Source organism: Lithobates pipiens, unplaced genomic scaffold, assembly GCF_037356315.1.
Source record: "Lithobates pipiens isolate NorthernLeopardFrog02 unplaced genomic scaffold, aLitPip1_a1.2 Scaffold_19, whole genome shotgun sequence".
NCBI lineage: Eukaryota > Metazoa > Chordata > Amphibia > Anura > Ranidae > Lithobates > Lithobates pipiens.
In genome coordinates, this window is record NW_027507764.1 from 381,970,301 (window position 1) to 381,991,728 (window position 21,428).

Here is a 21,428-nt window from a genome sequence, read left to right on the forward strand (position 1 = left end):
GGCGTGCTACACACTACTTGCTGCTGTATACACTGGCCAAATGTTGGCTGGTTTCTGTTGAACCAGCTGATATTTGGCCTGCGTGTACCCAGCTTAAAACGAATTGCATTTAAATGCTTCCTTGTAATCGAGGGGTTTTTCACACCACAATCCCTGCACTCAGCATGCGTTTCCACGTCAGGCTTTTAGGTTTTCAAACACGAAGAGTGCCAGCACTGCCACATTATGCTACAAGAAGGGGACAAAATAAAGTGAACCAGTAGCAGTGTTATTGGATTTTATTTTAAATACTACACAGAAAAGATTGCAATTATTTTGGGGTCTAGATTTCCTAAAATGTAATTTTGTATTTTGGTCACTATTTTTTGCATTGCTTTCAGCTCCCTTTGCTGCTGGCCACAACGATCAATCTATACATAACCACATGTATGTCTAAACAGCTGTTAAGTTACATTTATAAATCACTGCACATAAATGTATATAATAAGATTGTCCACTTTCCTTTCTTAGAGTACAGTAAAGGACACAAGGACAGAGATTGGACACTAACAAAGCTGTTAGGACAGCCCAGCATACCCTCTTACACTCCCAGCCTACTTCAGTTTGTAGCGGGTAATAACCAGAGTGGACCACAAAAAAAAAAAAAAAGTAAAAGGGACTGGGGCATGAGGTAAGCCAAAAATCCAGTTTTTGAAATCACAGTAAAACACAGGAAAAGTCAGAGACATAGGGACAGCCAAAAGCAATGTAACCGAGGGTTGTACAAAAACAACAACACGCCAACAGGCCCCATTAACCTAACCAAAGGTTACTGAACAAAACAGAGCTGCCTAGAGGAACTTACAGTGGAAACTGGCATCCAAGGAGGGGTGAATCTTGTTTGGATTGGGCTATTCTTTACCATATGAGGTTTAAATGAGAACGCATCAGCGAGGCATGCTCAGATTTGGAACTCTTGAAAAAAGCAAACTAGTTACCTTAGAGGTGGTTACTTCAGGAAAATTCCAGGGAAGGGCTTTGAATATGGTGAGGACTCCAACAGGAAACAAAGCCTCCAGCATCAGGTCTGAAAGGAGGAATGCCCACTGATACCTTACAAATAGTAGGGTGTAGGCTAAAATGGTTCCGGGGATAACTACCCCCGCATTTGAGGTTTGCCATGCAACTCCCACAGTGAGAATACCACCAAGGGGAAGACTAATGCAAATTCACTCAGAGTGAGAGGTGCCATCCCAGGTTGTGTCCACCATTTTAAAACTGTCACCAGGAGGACCACAGGAAGTTGCCGACTTTTGCGGTTTCTAGATAGGAAGAGACCTGAAGAAGGGTCACACGCATACAGGAAGTGTTGTGGTTCTCACTCAGGAGCAATATTACCACCTGCCAGTAATGTAACTACACCAAAGTAAAGGAGAATTGTATTGATATAAAAGTAACACAGCCCTCCCTCTAGTGCATGTTACATAGTCTCAAAGAGGTGGTGCAGCAACCCGAGTTCATAGAAACTGCAGAGGAGGAAACAGGGGATCAACCTCGTAATGAAGTGTTTTTTGAATATCCCCAAGGAAAACACCCCTTACCAGAAAACTTTGAAACTTTTTGAAAGACCCCAGAGGCTGCAAGACCTAAGCAAGAGGCACCTATAACCAAACACTGCCATGAAGACCAAAGGACTCTCCAAACAAGTAAGGGATAATGTTGTTGAAAAGTACAAGTCAGGATTAGGTTATAAAAACATATCCCAATCTTTTATGATCCCTAGGAGCACCATCAAATCTATCATAACCAAATGGAAAGAACATGGTACAACAGCAAACCTCCCAAGAGACGACCGCACACCAAAACTCACGGACCGGGCAAGGGCATTAATCAGGGAGGCAGCAGAGAGACCGAAGGTAACAGTGGAGGAGCTGCAGAGTTCCACAGCAGAAACTGGAGTATCTGTACATAGGAAGAAAATAAGCCGTACGCTCCATAGAGTTGGGCTTTATGGCAGAGTGGCCAGAAGAAAGACATTACTTTCAGCAAAAAACAAACTGGCACGTTTTGGGTTTGCGAAAAGACATGTGGGAGACTTGCAAAGTGTATGGAGGAAGGTGCTCTGGTCTAATGAGACTGAAATTGAACTTTTTGGCCGTCAAAGAAAAGGCTATGTCTGGCACAAACCCAACACATCACATCACCCAAACAACACCATCCCCACAGTGAAACATGGTGGTGGCAGCATCATGCTGTGGGGATGTTTGTCAGCAGTCAGGACTGGCAAACTGGTCTGAGTTGAGGGAAAGATGGATGGTGCTAAATACACAGATATTCTTGAGCATACAGCAAAACCTGTACCACTCTGTGGGATTTGAGGCTAAGAAGGAGGTTCACCTTCCAGCAGGACAATGACCCCAAACACACTGCTAAAGCAACACTTGAGTGGTTTAAGGGGAAAAATGTAAATGTGTTGGAATGGCCTAGTCAAAGCCCAGACCTCAATCCAATAGAAAATCTGTGGTCAGACTTAAAGATCGCTGTTCACAAGCGCAAACAATCCAACTTGAAGGAGCTGGAGCAGTTTTGCAAGGAGGAATGGGCAAAAATCCCAGTGGTAAGATGCGGCAAGCTCATAGAGACTTATCCAAAGCGACTTGGAGCTGTGATAGCCGCAAAAGGTTGCTCTACAAAGTATTGAGTTTAGGGGGGTGAATAGTTATGCACATTTACTTTTTCTGTTATTTTATCCTATTTGTTGTTTGCTTCACAATAATAAAAAAAAATCTTCAAAGTTGTGGGCATGTTGTGTAAATTAAATAATGCAAATCTTCAAACTCATGTTAATTCCAGGTTGTGAGGCAACAAAACACGAAAAATGCCAAAGGGGTGAATACTTTTGCAGGGCATTGTACATACTTACATTGTTTCAGTTGTGACCAATGTAAATTTGCATCAACCATAGCAATTCCCCTGGAAGTTGGGAATCACTGAAGTAGACACTACTGCAGCTACTGCAGTGATCTCCACTTGCTTCCTAGTCCCATGCTGAGTGGTTTGTTGTGGAAAATGTTATTAATGTATGTTGTCAGATGCCCCCCAGTGTCAGTTTTGCTGCAATATGCTCATGTGAGGGTATTCGTACATACAGACATTGATGGAAGACCATTGGATGCGCAAACCTTCCCTTGGACATGGCAGATCTGTTTGCTCTTTTAACCACTTGGGTACCGCGCTATTGCCGAATGACGGCATTAGCGCGGACCTAGATTTCCGGGACTACGTCTATTGACGTCATCCCGGTTACGAGCGGCCTGCGCGCCCCCTGAGGGGCGCGCGCGGCGCGCTCTGTGATCGGCGAGTCCGTGAGACTCGCCTGATCACCGATCCGTGTAAGGGGTCGATCCCGACCACTTATCACGTGATCAGCTGTCAGCCAATGACAGCTGATCATGTGATAGAACGGAGCCGGTAATCGGCTATTATTCCTCCTCGCGCTGACAGCGCGAGGAGAAAAAAAAAAAGCCGATCACCGGCGGCCGTGATCGGGACATCAGTCCCGATCACGGCCAGCAATGCAAGGCACCACATGCCACCTGCCAGTGCCCACCTGCCTCCCGCAGTGCCATCCTGAAGAATAACTAAAAGTAAAAGTAAGTGCCCCCCGTCTGTGCCCATAGTGCCCACAGTGCCACCCACAGTGCCACCCAATCTGCCTCAAAGGTGCTGCACCCCAGTGCCGCCCATCAGTGCCCAGCAGTGCCGCCCATCAGTGCCCAGCAGTGCCGCCCATCAGTGCCCAGCAGTGCCACCTATCAGTGCCACCTATCAGTGCCCATCAGTCCCATCTATCTGTGGTACCTATCAGTGCCCATCCGTGCCACCCATCCGTGCCACTTATCCGTGCCATCTTATCTGTGCCCATCTTTGCCCATCAGTGCCGCCTTATCTGTGCCCATCGGTGCCGCCTTATCTGTGCCTATTAGTGCCGCCTTAACTATGCCTATCAGTGCCCACCAGTGCAGCCTATCAGTGCCCACCAATGCAGCCTATCAGTGCCCACCAATGCAGCCCATCAGTGCCCACCAATGCAGCCTATCAGTGCCGCCTTATCAGCGCACTTCAATGAAGGAGAAAAATGACCCGTTTGCAAAATTTTATAACAAACTATTAAAACATGATTTTTTTTTTTTTTTTTTTTTGCATCTTTTTTTGTTTGTTTAGCAAAAAATAAAACTCCGAGCTGTGATTAAATACCACCAAAAGAAAGCTCTATTTGTGGGAAAAAAATGATAAAAATTTCATTTGGGTACAGTGTTGTATGCCCGCGCAATTGTCATTCAAAGTGCATCAGCGCTGAAAGCTGAAAATTGGTCTGGGACTGAGGGGGGTTTAAGTGCCCAGTAAGCAAGTGGTTAAGGTTGTTTGTTTATGCCTCACCAAGGAACTGGCCACTCCATGGCGACCGCATTTAAACTCCTAAGTAAGCAAGTCTGTGTATTTGGGTAGCATAGTATAACCATAAGAAATTATGGCTCACTGGGCCATGATGTAGTATGGCTCGCATCACTAGTAGCAGTGGGAATGTGCACACAGTTGTGTTTGGAACCATGTGCTTGCCACATGGTTTTGCACACCACCGTCTGCACACATCACTACTGTATTTCTATGTGAATATACGCATGTATGTGAATGGTTCTTTTGAATGAATACAAGTGTCTGACTGGCTGATTCTGAAGTCAGCAGCCTCTTTTGTTATCGATGTGTTTAGTATAAATGAAAGCCACTTGGCTATTTTGCTCAGGATATACTGAGCTCGAGGTGATATCAACAACTGTTTGTGTTACTTGGAGAGAAAGAAAGGCACACTTTCCTGGCATTATATAAGAGAGCTTTTTGTGCTTTTAAGCACAAAGAAATGATATGCTTATAGGGAGAAGCTTTGATTTTTCCTCAACAGGTTGCCCTGCTATATTGCAAACACAGGAGGGTTGGAGACTTGGCACAGGTGCCATTCAGAAAAATCTTTGTACTTTTTAAATAAGCATTCTCTGATTTGACCGGTTGGAGGGCGTGATGCCACCACCCTGCCTCTCTACCTCCTCCAATTATAGAATGCCTTGCACTCATTTATCAAATTCAAAACATTATCTGACTGGCATCAATGCTAAGTGGTTGACCTCCTGCTTTCAGAATACAGCAGTGAAGCCACTCAGTACGCTCAATTCAGAAGAGAGAAGCAGTCTGCTTTGTTTTAATCTGAATATAATCAATTCTGATAAGCAGACTGTGACAGAACCCACTGTCACTGTGTGTTTTGGAAGGGACTGTGGGCTCACCACCTACCCATAGACTATGGCCCAGCAGAGAATGTGAGATTTGGAGGGCTGTTTGCAGTCTCCCATCACCTGGAGAAGATGCCACTCCACGAGTGTGTCTAGTGACTGGGTGGGCTAAAGGGTCTTGGATAGCTCTGGTTCTGGACAGAAGAAGCATAGACAGCGGACCGGGACCGTTTGAGCACAGGGGTTCGTCACACAGACATTCAGCTCAAAAAAAGAGAAGCTGTCTTCAATAAAAAAAGAAAACCTTTTACAATTCTGCAATGTTACTAAAACCCCTTTCACACCGAGACACTTTACAGGTGCTACAGTGCTAAAAATAGTGCCTGCATAGCACTTGTAAAAAGCCTCTCCTGTCTCTCCAGTGTGAAAGCCTTTGGGATTTCACACTGGAGCGGTGCGCTTGCAGGACGGCAAAGTCCTGCAAGCAGAATCTTTGCAGCGATGTAGGAGCAGTGTATACAACGCTCCTAAATGCCCCTGCCCATTGAAAAAAAATCCACCCCAAACTCACTAATTTATGGACCTTGTTTGTGCACTGGTGTGCAGTCATGTTGGAACATCCCCAAAATGTTCCCACAAAGTTGAGAGCACAAAATTGGCCAAAATGTCTTGGTATGCTGAAGCCTAATGCCGCGTACACACGATCAGACTATCCGGTGGACTTAGTCTGGCGGACAAACCGCCGTAAAGTCCACCGGACTATCCAAGCGAGCAGACCTGCCCACACACGGGACTTTTCCGGCGGACTAGGTTCGGCGGACACAGTCCACCGGACTCTCCGCCATACTTTTGAAATGAACGGACTTGCCCACACACATGGAGGAAAGTCCGTTCAATTTGAGCGCGGCTCTAGGTAGCCGGGACTAGCGAAGGAAGTCAATGTCGCCGCCTTCGGTAGGGAGATTGACACGTCGCTGGACCCGTTGCCTTGTATGGACTTAAAGGGGAAGCCCTATGCAAGGCGTGGGGGTCCCCCCCCCCCCCCCGGGCCATATCAGACCCTTATCCGAGCACGCAACCCGACCGGTCAGGAAAGAGGGTGGGGACGAGCGAGCGCCCCCCTCCCCCCTCTTGAGCCGTACCAGGCCCCCACCCCAAAGCACCTTGTCCCCATGTTGATGAGGACAAGGGCCTCTTCCCGACATCCTGGCCATTGGTTGCCAGGGTCTGCGGGCAGGGGGCTTATCGGAATCCGGGAGCCAGAGGATGCTGGGACTGTGACATCATAATGGGCGGGGACATCACACGGCGATGTCCCTATATAAGTCGCCACACGCCGTGTCCCTGTCATTGCGGCCCGAGACAGCAACGAGGCAACATCTCAAGAAGAGAATAAGAGAAGAACAGAAGGCGGCGAAGACAGCGGCGACAGAAGACCGGGCCACCGCCAGTAAAAGAGGTGGAAGAAGGAGCGAAGGCCCGGCAAGAAGAACCGAAGAGGGGGACAAGACCCCCGAAGTCAGAAGAAGACCCCCGGGCGGCGGTGAAGAAGAAAGCCGGGCTCCTCTGCTAGTATAAGAGCTAGCAGAAGATAGTGAAGGAGTCCGGCGAGAAGACCCTCCAAGACGGAAGAAGACCCCTGGATCTGTGCAATAAAATTTTTTTAACCCTTGTGTGTTGTGTTTTATTTACATTTTTTTCACAGGTGAATGGGTAGGGGTACATTGTACTCCATACTCATTCACATAGGGTGGGGGGCCGGTATCCGGGGGCCCCCTTATTAAAGGGGGCTTCCGTTTCCGATAAGCTCCCGCATGCAGGCCCCGACAACCAACGGCCAGGGTTGTCGGGAAGAGGCCCTGTCCTCATCAACATGGGGACAAGGTGCTTTGAGGTGGGGGGGGGCCGCGCGGCCATGATTGCCATGGTTTCTGACACCTCACAAATGCGCATCTGGAAGAATGGTTAAACATTCCCATAGACACACTCCTAAACCTTGTGGACAGCATTCCCAAAAGAGTTGAAGCTGTTATAGCTGCAAAGGGTGGGCCAACTCAATATTGAACCCTACAGATTAAGACTGGGATGCCATTAAAGTTCATGTGCATGTAAAGGCAGGTGTTCTAAAACTTTTGACAATAGGGTAAGTGACAAAAAAGAGAATTGTTCTGAGACCTGAAATCCTCCTAGATAAGTTGAAGCTGTTTATTTGTGGGCATGTGTCCTGTACATCCTTGTAAGTCTCAAAGACTAAAAGGATTTTTAACAGACTAACAAAGCAGGGGGTGGGCAGCTTCAGTTACACACTGTGCAAGAGCTCTAAGAGCTGATTGGAGGAAAGGGACAAACCCTCTCTTCCCATGCATACAGCACAGGAGTAGAGGCTGTCAACCAGCTGAAGCTCTGTCTCATGTCCCCCTTTAAGCTCTTGGTGTCAGGACAACTTGTCAGAAGTGACTCATGCAGATAGAGAGAGGCAAGTAAACACTATAGAAATGTGTGCTTTGTTCGGATTTATGTCTGGTTTACAACCACTTTAACCGCTTGCCGACCGCCTCACAGCGATATACATCGGCAGAAGGGCTCGTACAGGCAGAATCACGTACCTGTACATTACCCTTTAAGAGGCGGCCAGCGGGCGTGCGGGCCGCGGGGATATCCGCGATCGCCTCACGGAGAGGAAGAATGGGGAGATGCTAATATAAACAAGCATCTCCCCATTCTGCCTAGTGACAGTGTCACTGATCTCTGCTCCCTGTGATTGGAGCAGAGATCAGTGACGTGTCATACACAGCCATGTCCCCCCCAGTTAGAAACTCGACCCTAGGACACACTTGACCCCCACACTGCCACCTAGTGGTTAACCACTTCACTGCCAGTGTAATTTACACAGGAATCAGTGCATTTGTATAGCACTGATTGCTGTATAAATGACAATGGTCCCAAAAATGTGTCAAAAATGTCCGATGTGTCTGCCATAATGTCACAGTCAGAACAAAAATCACTGATCGCCACCATTAATAAAAATGCCATAAAACTATCCCTTATTTTGTAAACGCTATAACTTTTGCGCAAACCAATCAATAATTGCTTATTGTGATTTTATTTACCAAAAATATGTAGAAGAATACGTATTGGCCTAAACTGAGGAAAAAAAATAGTTTTTTTTTTATATATTTTTGGGGGATATTTATTATAGCAAAAAGTAAAAAATAATGCGTTTTTTCCAAAATTGTTGCTTTTTTTTGTTTATAGCACAAAAAATAAAAACCACAGGGGTGATAAAATACCCCCAAAAGAAAGCTCTAATTGTGGGAAAAAAGGATGTCAATTTTGTTTGGGAGCCACATCGCACGACCGCGCAATTGTCAGTTAAAGCGCCGCAGTGCCGAATCGCAAAAAGTGCTCTGGTCAGGAAGATGGTACATTTTTCCGGGGCTGAAGTGGTTAGTCACCAGAACTAATGTTCCCATTGGAAGATTTTGGGACAACCCAAAATTTGGGATTTTCTTCTTCTTTTGCTTTCAATGATAATGGTAAACAGAACACATAAACAGGGTGAATCTTCCTAACGGAGACACAGACAATAAAAACCTGACAGGGGTCCAAAACTCAAAAAAAAAAGTTTTGCATGAAGTTAAACTTTAAGTTTAGGAATAAATGTAACATATACTATATCATATTTTATTTTTCAAGCAATTTGATAATGATCTTGCGAAATGCAGTATGTTTAGAGCTAAATCATACACGTTATCTTTAGGAAATCATGGTCAATTAAGTTAGTTGTTTACTTAATCTATGAGCAGCAGGTGCTGTTTGTCACAGTGAGCCATACAATTTTATTTTCTCAGACCTCAAATTGTATTTCTTAGATACCAGACAAAATGTCAACTTGATTAAGTGTTCATACCCAAGAGCCTCTTTGAATTAGTGCTAATGCCTTCAGCAGCTCAGAGACTAGGCTTCCACTTAGAGACTTCATTGATATGAAACCTTTTAAACTGTGCCAATTACCAGCTCTTCTCAATGGTTATTTTCAGGGATATATTGGGCAATTAATTCATGTTTAGTCAGTGTTTTACTATATCATCTCTCATTAGTTTATTTTTACTCCAATAATATCCAGCTAAAAAACTGATTTTATATAATGCAGGGCAACAAGCGAGATACAGCTGAGCTATATTACGTTTTTATGAAGCATGCATTCCTATTTTATGCTGCGTTTGCATGCAACACAGACATTTCAGGGTAATAAAGGGAGAAGTAAGAACTGTCCTGCAAACCATAAACTTTTAGTTACTTTTGTAATGCACATATACATTACTATTACAATATAAGGCCATTACATTATAGCAGTTAGTTAAATAAAACATTCCTACAAACGACACAAAATATTTATTAAAGAAAGAACTGCAAAAAGCAATAAATACAAGCAAAGTGCTGTAACGAATAGCGCCCAGATTGCAGTCAGGTCAATAGACAATCGGGGGAATTCATAAATAGTGTCTAAAACACTCTTAGGAATGCTGATGTGTCTTTACATGACAAAAGTTGGTATGGGTGACAAACAGGTACCCAGATAGCAAGGACAACTTGCCACAAAATTAGTTTTAATTGTGTTAAATTGTAAGTCTTGTTATCTTGCTGCACATTTTCAGTGGCAAGTTGTACACTTGCAGAGCACTTGAAGCACAAGTTCTAGCTGACACTTTTCCAATTTGTAGCAAATTTGCGTGGCAAGTCTCTAGCAAAAGCAAAATTGCAGTGATGTGTCTACAGCAATAGCTCTGCAAGTCACAGTGACCCCTGTGGTGGGATGACTATTGCACAACATAACTGAACCAGAACTTGCAGCAGACTTGCAGAATGTTGCAAAGTGCAAAGTAAAGCCCCATACACACTATCAGATATTTTCCTTCAGATTTACCAAAACTATATAATATGAGGTCATACCTCATATTATAGTTATCATTTTGTATGCAATCGGGCAGGCCCTCACACTACATGGTTTTGGTAAATCTGAAGACAAAAATCAGCAGAAAATCTGATAGTGTGTATGGGGCTTTAGTTGATCTGGAGTCATGCAATGCTACATGAAAGAACCTGGGGCACAAACCATATGGACACTCCATCCTCAGGGAAGCTGAGCTCCCTCCTGCTGTTGCTGCAGCTGTCACACAGACAGTGCAGTAGCCAAGTATTTTTAAAACTGGTTAGGCAAATTCTGATTGGATTCACAGACACTAGTTCCCTATCAGGTCTGCTCCCCTTGAGGCTGGTAGCAGGCAGGAGGTGGACTGGCAGCAAATAGACAGCCTGCTATTGGCTATAGAATCCACTTACTGCCTGCTGTCATTCACAAAGAGCGCAGACCTGATGAGAAACTAGGGTCTCCGCTTCCCCATCAGGCTCCACCCACTTAACCTGCCACTGATTGTTAAAGGGATAGTTCACTTTTACCACACAAGTTCCTATGCAGATAAGGGGCAATTTGTAGATTAAAAAAAAAAAAAAAAAAACTGTGCAGCTCTGACTAAAGAGGAATAATTTACATACCTTCTGAAGTCTGGCTGAAATACTCCTAGGATGTTGCTAAGAAATCCCAGGATGTTGCCAAGTGAGGCCTAGTCATCATGGCTCATCTCAACTATCACAGGAGTGAGCTTTTTTCTGATTCAAACCCCTTCACATCCATTTTCTCTCATCTGATATAGTAGCTCTGAGCTCAGCATTTGAAAGCTCACTCCTGTGATGATGGAGGTGAGATGTGATGACTAGATCTCTCTTAGAAATGTCCTTGGAGTATTCCAGTCAGGCATCATAAGGTATATAAATGGCCCACATGTAAAGCAAGGGTATTATTCAGCTTTATTCAGAGCTGCACAATTTGTTTTAATCTACAGACACCCCTTACATACATAAGCAGTTTTTTTTGTAAAGGTGAACTATCCTTTTAGGGGCGCTATCATTTTCACAGCTGAAAGCCTCCTAGCAACCAATGACAGGTGGTGAGGTGTTAACAGTGGCAAATATTCCACCTGCTGCACACTTTAGAGTCTGTCTGTCGCTATACGCCAACTTAGAGTTGGTCTTAATTACCTCCAGTTTTGTAATCTAAGCACTGCACGTGTTGGTAAAGCTACCAAAATGGGTGGCAGGGATTTTTTAATCTGGTGCAAGCCATTTTAAATTGCCATACCACCATAAAAGTGTTATGCTATAAATGTATTGAATTCTCCGGAATGAGTAGTTAGTTGCTATGGTATTACTGAAACATTTTCAATGCTGTGTGAATAAGCACACAATCTAAAAACTAAAGAACTTCCTGTGCAGCCTTTATTGGCTCTGCTCTTTGACCTCCGGCCCTGCCATTATGCTGCATGCTGAAGGGCCAGGCCCAGCTTTCATGTCCTGGCAGAGCCCTTAGAAACACCTGTGTATGTTCTAAAAAACAAAAAAACAAACAAACCAAAAAAAAACATACGTGATAAGGGGGCACCAACCCAAATACAATGTAATGAGGTGCAGCTGCCCCTTTAAGTGTGAGTAACACTAAAACCTAGGAACAATATAAAGTTAGGCGTTTCATATTGTAGTATATTTATTAACATTTGGGATTCATATAAATGAAAGAAATGTACACTCACATTTAGAAGGTGCCTGAGAGGCATCAATCAACACAAACAGTCCTCAGTCAATACCAGTGCACCACCGCTCGCAGAGCGAATGTGAACGTCAAGGACTACCCAAAAATCCGTGCTTCCTCAGGAAGCTGGTACTGACTGAAAGCTGTTTATGTTGGAGCATCTCCAGCACCTGCTAACATATGATTCCCCATTTTAATATATATACTACACTATGAAAACATTACTTTATTGGGCTTGTGGATTTTATCGTCGATGAGAGAGAAATTGCACAGGAGTGCATGGTAATATTGGATCCATCCCTTCTCTACTTCTGGTCCTATCTGTAAAGCTTGACAGGCCTTTAAATGGGCGCATATATTTGATGAGTGAGCAATTTTACCACACATGGTGAAGACCTGGCTGGAATTAGGGATGGCACATTTGATCTGAGCATGCGTGGCACTTTGTCCGATCGGAATTCTCTACACATGACCGGAGTATGTCTGATCGGAGCATTTTGTCGGAAAATTTTACCAACAAGTTGGAAAACTTGGTCCGTCGGAAACAGTTCGATGTAGACCACACACAGTCGGAATATCCGACAAAACGGTCCGATTGGACACATTCTGTCGGAATCTCCGACCGTGTGTACAAGGGCATACACTGTCACTTAAAGGCATGGTGGTCAGGAAAATATTTATATAGACTTTAGACTTTTTTTTAAATTTATGGATGTACAGCAACTTGAAAAAGTATTCACACCTTTTGACATTTTCCACATTTTGTCAAGTTACAACCAAAAACTTAAATGCATTTTATGTGATAGACAACTTAAAGTGGCACATAATTGTGAAGTGGAAGGAAAATGATAAATGTTTTTTATTTTTTTACAAATGAATATTGTGAAAAGTGTGGCCTGCATTTATATTCAGCCCCCCCGAGTCAAAACTTAGTAGAACCACCTTTCACTGCAAATACAGCTGCAAGTCTCCTTGGGTATTTTTCTACCAGCTTTGCACATATAGAGAGTGACATTTTTGCCCATTCTTCTTTGCAAAATAGCTCAAGCTCTGTCAGATTGGATGGAGAGTGTGAACAGCAATTTAAGTCTTGCCACAGATTCTCAATTGGATTTAGGTCTCAACTTTGGCTGGGCCATTCTAACACATGAATATGCTTTGATCTACACCATTCCATTGTAGCTCTGGCTGTATGTTTAGGATTGTTGCCCTGCTGGAAGGTGACCCTCCACCCCAGTCTCAAGTCCTTTTCAGATTCTAACAGGATTTCTTCTAAGATTGCCCTGTATTTTGCTCCATCCATCTTCCCATCAACTCTGACCAGCTTCCCTGTCCCTGCTGAAGACAATCATCCCCACAACATGATGCTGCCACCACCATTTGGACGGTGGGGATGGTGTGCTCAGGGTGATGTGCAGTAGTGTTAGTTTTCTGCCACACATAGGGGGTTATGTACAAAAGGCAAATCCACTTTGCACTGCAAGTGCACTTGAAAGTGCCCTGAAAGTGCACTTGGAAGTGCAGTCGCTCTAAATCTAAGGAGTAGATCTGAAATGAGTGTAAGCTCTACTGATTTTAGCATCCAATCATGTGCAAGCTAAAATGCTGTTTTTTATTTTCCTTGCATGTCCCCCTCGGCTCTACAGCGACTTTACTTCCAAGTGCACTTGCAGTGCAAAGTGGATTTTACTTTAGTACGGTAAATAACCCCCATAGCGTTTTGCTTTTAGGCCACAAAGGTTGATTTTGGTCTCATCTGACCAGAGCACTTTCTTCCACATGTTTGCTGTGTCCTCCATATGGCTACTCACAAATTTCAAATGGGACTTCTTATGGCTTTCTTTCAACAATGGCTTTCTTCTTGCCACTCTTCCATAAAGTTCAGATTTGTGGAGTGCACAACTAATAGTTGTCCGATAGACAGATTTCTCCCACCTGAGCTGTGGATCTCTGCAGCTCCTCCAGAGTTACCATGGAAATCTTGGCTGCTTCTCTGATTAATGCCCTCCTTGCCCGGCCTGTCAGTTTAGGTGGACGGCCATGTCTTGATAGCTTTGCAGTTGTGCCATACGCTTTCCATTTCTGTGTGATGGATTATACAGTGTTCTGTGAGATGTTCAAAGCTTGGAATATTTTTTTTTTATAGCCTAACCCTGCTTTAAACTTCTCTACAACTTTATCCCAGAACCTGTCTAGTGTGTTCCTTGGCCTTCATGAGGTTCTCAAACAAACCTCTGAAGGCTTTACAGAACAGCTGTATTTATGCTGAAATTAAATTACACACAGGTGGACTCTATTTACTAATTAGGTGACTTCTGAAGGCAATTGGTTCCACTAGGTTTTAGTTAGGGGTATCAGAGTAAAGGGGACTGAATACAAATGCACGACACTTTTCAGATATTTATTTGTAAAAAAAATTATAATTTTCCTTCCACTTCACAATTGTGTGCCACTTGTGTTTTTAGTTGTAACATGACAAAATGTGGAAAATGTTAAAGGGTTTGAATACTTTTTCAAGGCACTGTATGTTCATTGTTACCATTATTTACAGTGTTTGAGCGTTAACATCACTACCTTACAGGAGTAGTGCCTACCTTTACGTTGTTCCTACAGCTGTGCATGTGCAGGAGATTTGCTGTGCATGTGCAAAGGTTTGGGGCTTCTTAAATAGCTGTCTTTGGGCATTCACAGAAAAACCCACCCATGCACAGGTGTTTGCCAAAATCCATGCATGTGCAGATGCACCATAGGGAGCACTCTGGACCTGAAGTTCTGTGACACATCAGTGGGGGGAAGAGGGGAGGACATAAACCTCATTCTCGCCTGGGCAAGAAATGTGAAAATGGCAAAAATGTAATAAATAATACATTTATATTCAATTGTGAGAGAGGAAAAGGACACTTACTTTAGGGTAATGATCCGCTTTACCCACTTGTTTGATGCATGGCTTATGACAGCTAGCATGGCTTATGACAGCTAGCTTTTTATTGTTTTTTTGTAAATCTAAACATAAGGCAAAGTAAGTGTAATACAAATATTAAAAGCATGCATGGGAGCGGTTTAACCTGCTAAAGAATTCTAGTCCCAAGATGTTCACAGCTCTGCTACTGTCTGGCAGGAGATTTTTTATCAGCTCTAGTTAACCGCTAGTCGACCAGCCGCCGCAGTTATACTGCAGCAGGTTGGCACGGCTGCACAAATCACCTTAGCTATACGTCGTTCCTTTAAGACATCATAGCATGCACATGCAATTGCTCAATCACTCCCGACAGGATGAGAATGGGGATGTGTGTGTGTAAACACACACACACATCCCAGTTCTCTCAGGGGAGAGGAGACATATCTCCTCCCCCATGCAGTCTTATCCCTCCAATTTTTTACCAAAAATATGCAGAATATATATCGGCCTAAACTGATGAAGAAATATGTTTCTTTTAATTTTTTGGGATATTTTTATAGCAAAAAGTGCAAAATATGGTGTTTTTTTTTCAAAATGGTCACTCTTGTGGGGAAAAAAAGGACATACATTTTGTTTGGGTACAGCATTGACAATTGTCAGTTAAAGTGGCACAGTGCCGTATTGCAAAAAAATGGCCTGGTCAGGAAGGGGGCAAATCCTTCCGGGGCTTAAGTGGTTAAGAAAACATTGAGAGCTTGTCCCTCATCCAGCCTGTAAATGTGGAATATGGTTGCAATGGATGAGTGCCATCATCCCTAATAAATAGAAATGGAGAATTCCCTCAAGGGGTGGGACTAAAGTGGCACTGGTAGATTAAAGTCAAAGAGGTAGTAAAAATGTAAAAATATAGAATTTTATTACAAACTATACATATACAAAACACAGGGTTCTCTGATCGGCCAGATGTGTGTGCATCTCTCTGAAGCTCATACAGGTGTAGACTCGCTTTTTGAGCTTGGAAATACTGAGCACCTGGCACCTTACCAAATAACTGACTCAGGACTATCCTCAGTTTGGACCATGTTGGTACAGTGATTTTCTGCATTATACAGTGGTTCCACTGATTCAAGTTCCCATTTGGGAGTATACCCATCTTCCAACATCACACAGCCCCCGTTTCTTCAGCCTGTATCCTGGGAGAATCACTGCAGGCCTGTTCTGAGTGGATCTATGGTCACATCGGGTTGGGTGTCGGCTCTCCCTCCCCCATAAGCATCCAAGTAGCAGCTGTCTGCACACAGGGTTCTTTGATTGGCTGGATGTGTGTCTATCTCTCTGAAGCTCATAGAGGTGGAATCGTTTTTTGAGCTTAGAAATACCGACCATCTGGCTTAGTCACCAAACAACTGACTCAGGACTATCTTCAGTCTGGACTATGTCGGTGCAGTGATTTTCTGCACTATACAGTGGTCCCACTGATCCAAGTTCCCATTGGAGTTCTATCCATCTTCTATCATCACACAGCCCCCATCTCTTCAGACAGCATCCTGGGGGAATCTCTGCGGGCCTATTCCGAGTGTTCCCATCGGGCTGGGTGTCAGGGAATGACAACACATGGCACGCTGATGCATGTTCTTAGGGCTCTTTGACATGGACGATCCGTTCAGGTCCACCTGTCAGTTTTTCAGGCGGACCTGAATGGATGCTCCATAGAGGTCTATGGAGCGACAGATGTCAGCAGTGACATGTCCGCCGACATCCAACCCACTCCGATCCAAAAAAGTGTGACAGAGGAAAAACCTACTTTTCCATCCATCTGAGGATCGCACTCTGCGGTCCGTCGTCATCTGATCTCCCATAGGGGAGAGCAGCGCTCTGACAGGCCCGTCCCTGTGCAGTGTGCAGAGATGGACCTGTCCTCTGCCTGCTCAGTGGGGATTGACAGAGCGATCCCCGCTGAGCAAGCGGATATCCACGGGGCAGAACATCACTGATCCGCTCCCTGTGAAAGGACCCTTAAGCTTCACCATATGATTTATCACTCAAAATTTTGGAAAGCTGTAAGTAATGTATATTAATGACACCTCTGAAGAAGGAGTCCTGAAACAGTTTTGTATCTAATTCTTTCAATATTCATATGTGGTTTTCATACACCATTTTCACTTGATGTTTTGTATATCTACAGTTTGTAATAAAATTTGATATTTCCCTTAAGGGATTTCTCCATTTCTCACCCAGCCTGTGACAGAACAGTAAACTGAGAAGCAGTTTACATACTTGCACTGCTTGCATTAATAGAAAATGACTCTCACATAATAACATGTGAGGAACAAGTAGTGCAGCAATACTCAGATGCCAATTTGAGTGATGCTGCTGCCCTGGAGACCAGTCCATGGCAGCCTAGGCTCAAAGGAAGTGGGCTAAATAATAACGGTGGTAATCAGGCTTCAGGCTTGAAGCTTACATAAAACCCCCAAAATATTATATATTTTCTGAAAGCAGACACCCTAGAGAATAAATTTTTTTATGTCACACAACATAAGCACAACAGTTTATGAAATGCAAAATGTCAGCAAAAAATATACTAAAGCTAATTTTTGGGCGCACCCGTGAAATGGTGACAAACTTCAGTACCCTATATTTCCCTGCTTTAAAGGCCCTTACAGGTTAGGGTTAACCATAAATAATGGGACTAAAATTATTGATCACACTCCAGCAGGTGCAGCAATATGTCACATCTGTAGCACAATCATCATTTACACATATGGGCGCCCCAGGCTCAAAACATTTTTTTTTACATTGTTTTTCTTTATAAACTTTTTTCCCCCCATTGTGATGCATTTTTGGTGACTCTTTATTGAGATATCAGGGGTTGTCTCACTTGTTCTCCACTTGAACCAAGGAGTGCAGATTGAGCAGGATGTGGAGGATCTTCAACTACAGAGGTGTGTGGAAGTGATTTGGTGCATTGTTTCCATCTGTCAGTTTCCACTTGTCAGATTGACATGTCCACCGATGCCACTGTTGTAGTATCTACGGTGGTGGCAGTAAAAGGATTAAAGTGATACTAAAGTCTCTTTTTTTTTGCTTTAAAAACAACAAACATGTTATACTTTCCTGCTCTGTGCAGTGCTTTTGCACAGAGCAGCCCAGATCCTCCTCTTCTGGGGTCCCTTGTCAGTGCTCCTGGCCCCTCCCTCCTGCCGAGTGCCCCCACAGCAAGCAGCTTGCTATAGGGGCACCTGCGCCGAGCCGCTGCTCTGTGTGTTCATTCAAATACGGAGCCGTGGCTCGGCCCAGCCCCCTCTCTCTCCTCATTGGTTTATTGACTTGGAGCCGATGGTGTACTGCTGCTGTCTCAGCTTTCAATGCTGTCATGCTACACTGTACCCATATGACATTTTTATAATTTTTTCACACAAATAGAGCTTTCTTTTGGTGGTATTTAATCACCAATGGTTTTTTTTTTGTTTGTTGCTAAACTGCTGGTTGGAAGCTAAACAGTGGGGACCTTGAGTTGAGTGTGAACAAGTTTTGCTTTTGACTGCTGGTGATTGCTGTGTTGCATTTTTAGGTTCTTTTTGGGGCTTTTCAACACCCTTTTCTGTTCCGAGCCACGGCTCCGTATTTGAATGAACACACAGAGCAGCGGATCGGCGCAGGTGCCCCTATAGCAAGCTGCTATTTAAAACAGCCTTTTTTTCTTTCCATCCTTCAGCCTATTAATTAAGGGGAGTGGTTAATTGGCCACAGTTGCTTGAGACCTATATAACTTTCTGTAGAACTAATTTTGAGCCTGCTCATCTTTGAGTTGCTGGAACTTAGACCAAGTGTAACTGGACTAAGCGGGGAGGTTATAACAGGGGTCAAAGTACATGTGTAGTGTGAGTGTGTACCTGTGTATTGTAAGTACATGAATGCTGGGAGTGCACGTGGGCTTTATTGAGTATTAGTGTTAGGTAGTACCTGTGTATTGTGAGTACCTGAGTGTTGTCTGAGTAGTGTGTGTGGATTGTTAGTAATTGTGTATACTTGTGTATTGTGTGTGCCTGTTGGTCTGTGGGTGCACGTGGGTCTGCAAGTACCTATGAATTCTATTGTTGAGTACCTGTGTATTGTCTTATCGAGTATTAGTGTTAGGAAGTTAGTTATTAGGTAATTTGGACAGGGTTTCTATCCCCAATCCTCATTAAATTACTAGGTACGATGCCCGGCGGGTGTGGAGATGCGACTCGGTGTACATCTTGCAGCATGTATGCATTCCTTGATCATCCGATCGTTGGCGAATACTGCTGCGCAAAATGTAAGCACACTGTTTCCCTGGAAGCCCAGGTTCTGAATCTGGGGAAGCAAGACAAGACCCTCCATACTAAAGGAGAGCCAGGAATGTGCTGGCTAGGGCCAGCACAGAGGCTGGTAGAGACAAAGTGGTGCAGGCACTAGGAAAGTGCAAAAGGGTGACAGTCAGAAGGGGTAGAGGGGAAAGTGCCAGGGAGGTCTATCAAGGGCTGGAGCATCCCAATAAGTATGTTCCATTAAGTGACATTGTCAAAACCAGTCAGGGACCAACACTGCTGGAGCGGGAAGACTCAACTAGCTGCCAGAGGAAGAATTTCTCTCACTGAGGGGAAGCAAAGAGAAAGGAAAGACAGATTCTTGTGGTAGGGGACTCAATTCTTAGAAGGAAAGAGAGAGCAATCTGTGACAAAGACCTGAAGCACAGAACTGTATGTTGTCTACCGGGCGCTCGGGTTTGGGACTGGGTTGGCACATCATGGATCTGGTGGACAGATTACTGGGAGGGGCTAGGGAACACCCGGCTGTCATAATTCATGTTGGCACCAATGACAAAGTCAGAGGCAGATGGAGTTTCCTAAAGAACAATTTTAGTGACTTGGGAGTTAAATTGAGGAAAAGGACCTCCAAGGTAGTATTCTCAGGAATACTACCAGTACATCTTTCCACACCAGAAAGGGAGGAGGGACATTAGGGAAGTAAACAAGTGGCTGAGGAGCTGGTGTAGTAAGGAGGGGTTTGGGTTCATGGAGGACTGGGTCGACTTCTCAGTCGATCACCAGTACTATAGAAGGGATGGACTGCACCTAAATGAGGAGGGTGCAGATCAGCTAGGAGTAAAGATGGCCAAAAAGTTAGAGGGTTTTTAACTAGGCGATGGGGAGGAGGAGGGCCCAGAGGTAGAGATAGTCAGCACGGAACATATTCAAGAGGGTAGTTTTGGGGGCATTAGTGGTAGGTTGACTAAAGCACATAAACCCAAGGTAAGTAACAAGTCATATTTGCAATCTCGGAAAACCCAATAAGAGGATAGTATGAGACTGGTCTAAACTACGTGTTATGTTCACCAGTGCCCGGAGCCTGGCGGACTAGAGATACTGTTGTACGAGGAGGATATGGATTTTGTGGGACAGCTCTCATGATTGGCTGGCAACCATTCAAGGGTATACCCTTCATTGCAGGGATAGAGAGGGTAAAAAAGGGGGAGGGGAATGCCTATATTTCAAGAATAACGTACAAGTGAATGTGAGAGACGACATCACTAAGGGAGCTAGGGAGGAGTAGAGCTCCAAAGGACTAAAGCTAAAGGGAAAATAATACTGGGAGTATGCTATAGGCCCCCTAACCTGAGGGAGGATCGGGAGATGGATCTCCTATCACAATTTGGATTAGCAGCAGAGATGGGAAGTGTTATCATAATGGGGGGGGGGGGGGGGGCCATGCATTCGTCTAAGGCTCTCCAGTTCCTAAATGTCTTGCAGGACAATTTCATGGTTCAGATGGTAGATGCACCAAATAGAAATAAAGTGTTACTGGATCTACTGATTACCAACAATACAGACCTGATCACGGATGTAGAAATACGGGGCAATTTAGGAAACAGCGATCACAGGTCATTTGGCTTCAGTATAAAATCACACAAATGGGAAAAATAGGGGGAATAAAAAGACAACTTCCCTAAACTACGAACCTTGCTAGAAGGCTTAAATTGGGATAAAATCTCAGGAGCAAAGAACACGGAGGAGAGATGGGTTTGCTTTAACCACTTGCCGCCCGCCCTATAGGCAATTGACGGCTGCAAAGTGGTTTTATAATCCTGACCGGACGTCATATGACGTGATCAGGATTATGAGCCGCTGTGCGCCCCCGGGGGCGCGCATCGCGGCGATCGTTGTTGCAGGGTGTCAGTCTGACACCCGGCAACTACGATCTCGGTAAAGAGTCTCCGACGGAGACTCTTTACCACGTGATCAGCCGTGTCCAATCACGGCTGATCACAGTGTAAATGGGAAGAGCCAGTGATCGGCTTTCCCTCACTCGCGTCTGTCAGACGTGAGTAGAGGAGAGCCGATCGGCTACTTTTCTGACAGGAGGGGTCTGTGCTGATCGATTATCAGCACAGCCCCCCCGAGGATGCCCACACTGGACCACCAGGGACGCCACCAGACCACCAGGGAAAAGGTAATCCTCCCTAGACCACCAGGGATGCCAGTCAGCACAATGGATGCCAATCAGTGCCCATAATGGATGCCAATCAGTGCCCACAATGGGCATCACTGATTGGCATGCATTATTGTTTGGCACTGATTGGCATCCATTACTA

At 44.5% G+C, this 21,428-nt stretch overlaps 1 protein-coding gene across 1 annotated transcript in view; it reads right to left on the minus strand.

The window, feature by feature from the left end:
• Positions 1-21,428, minus strand: part of ZNF236 (zinc finger protein 236) — a 336,247-nt gene that overhangs the window by 61,786 nt on the left and 253,033 nt on the right. The gene's annotated exons all lie outside the window — the stretch shown is intronic.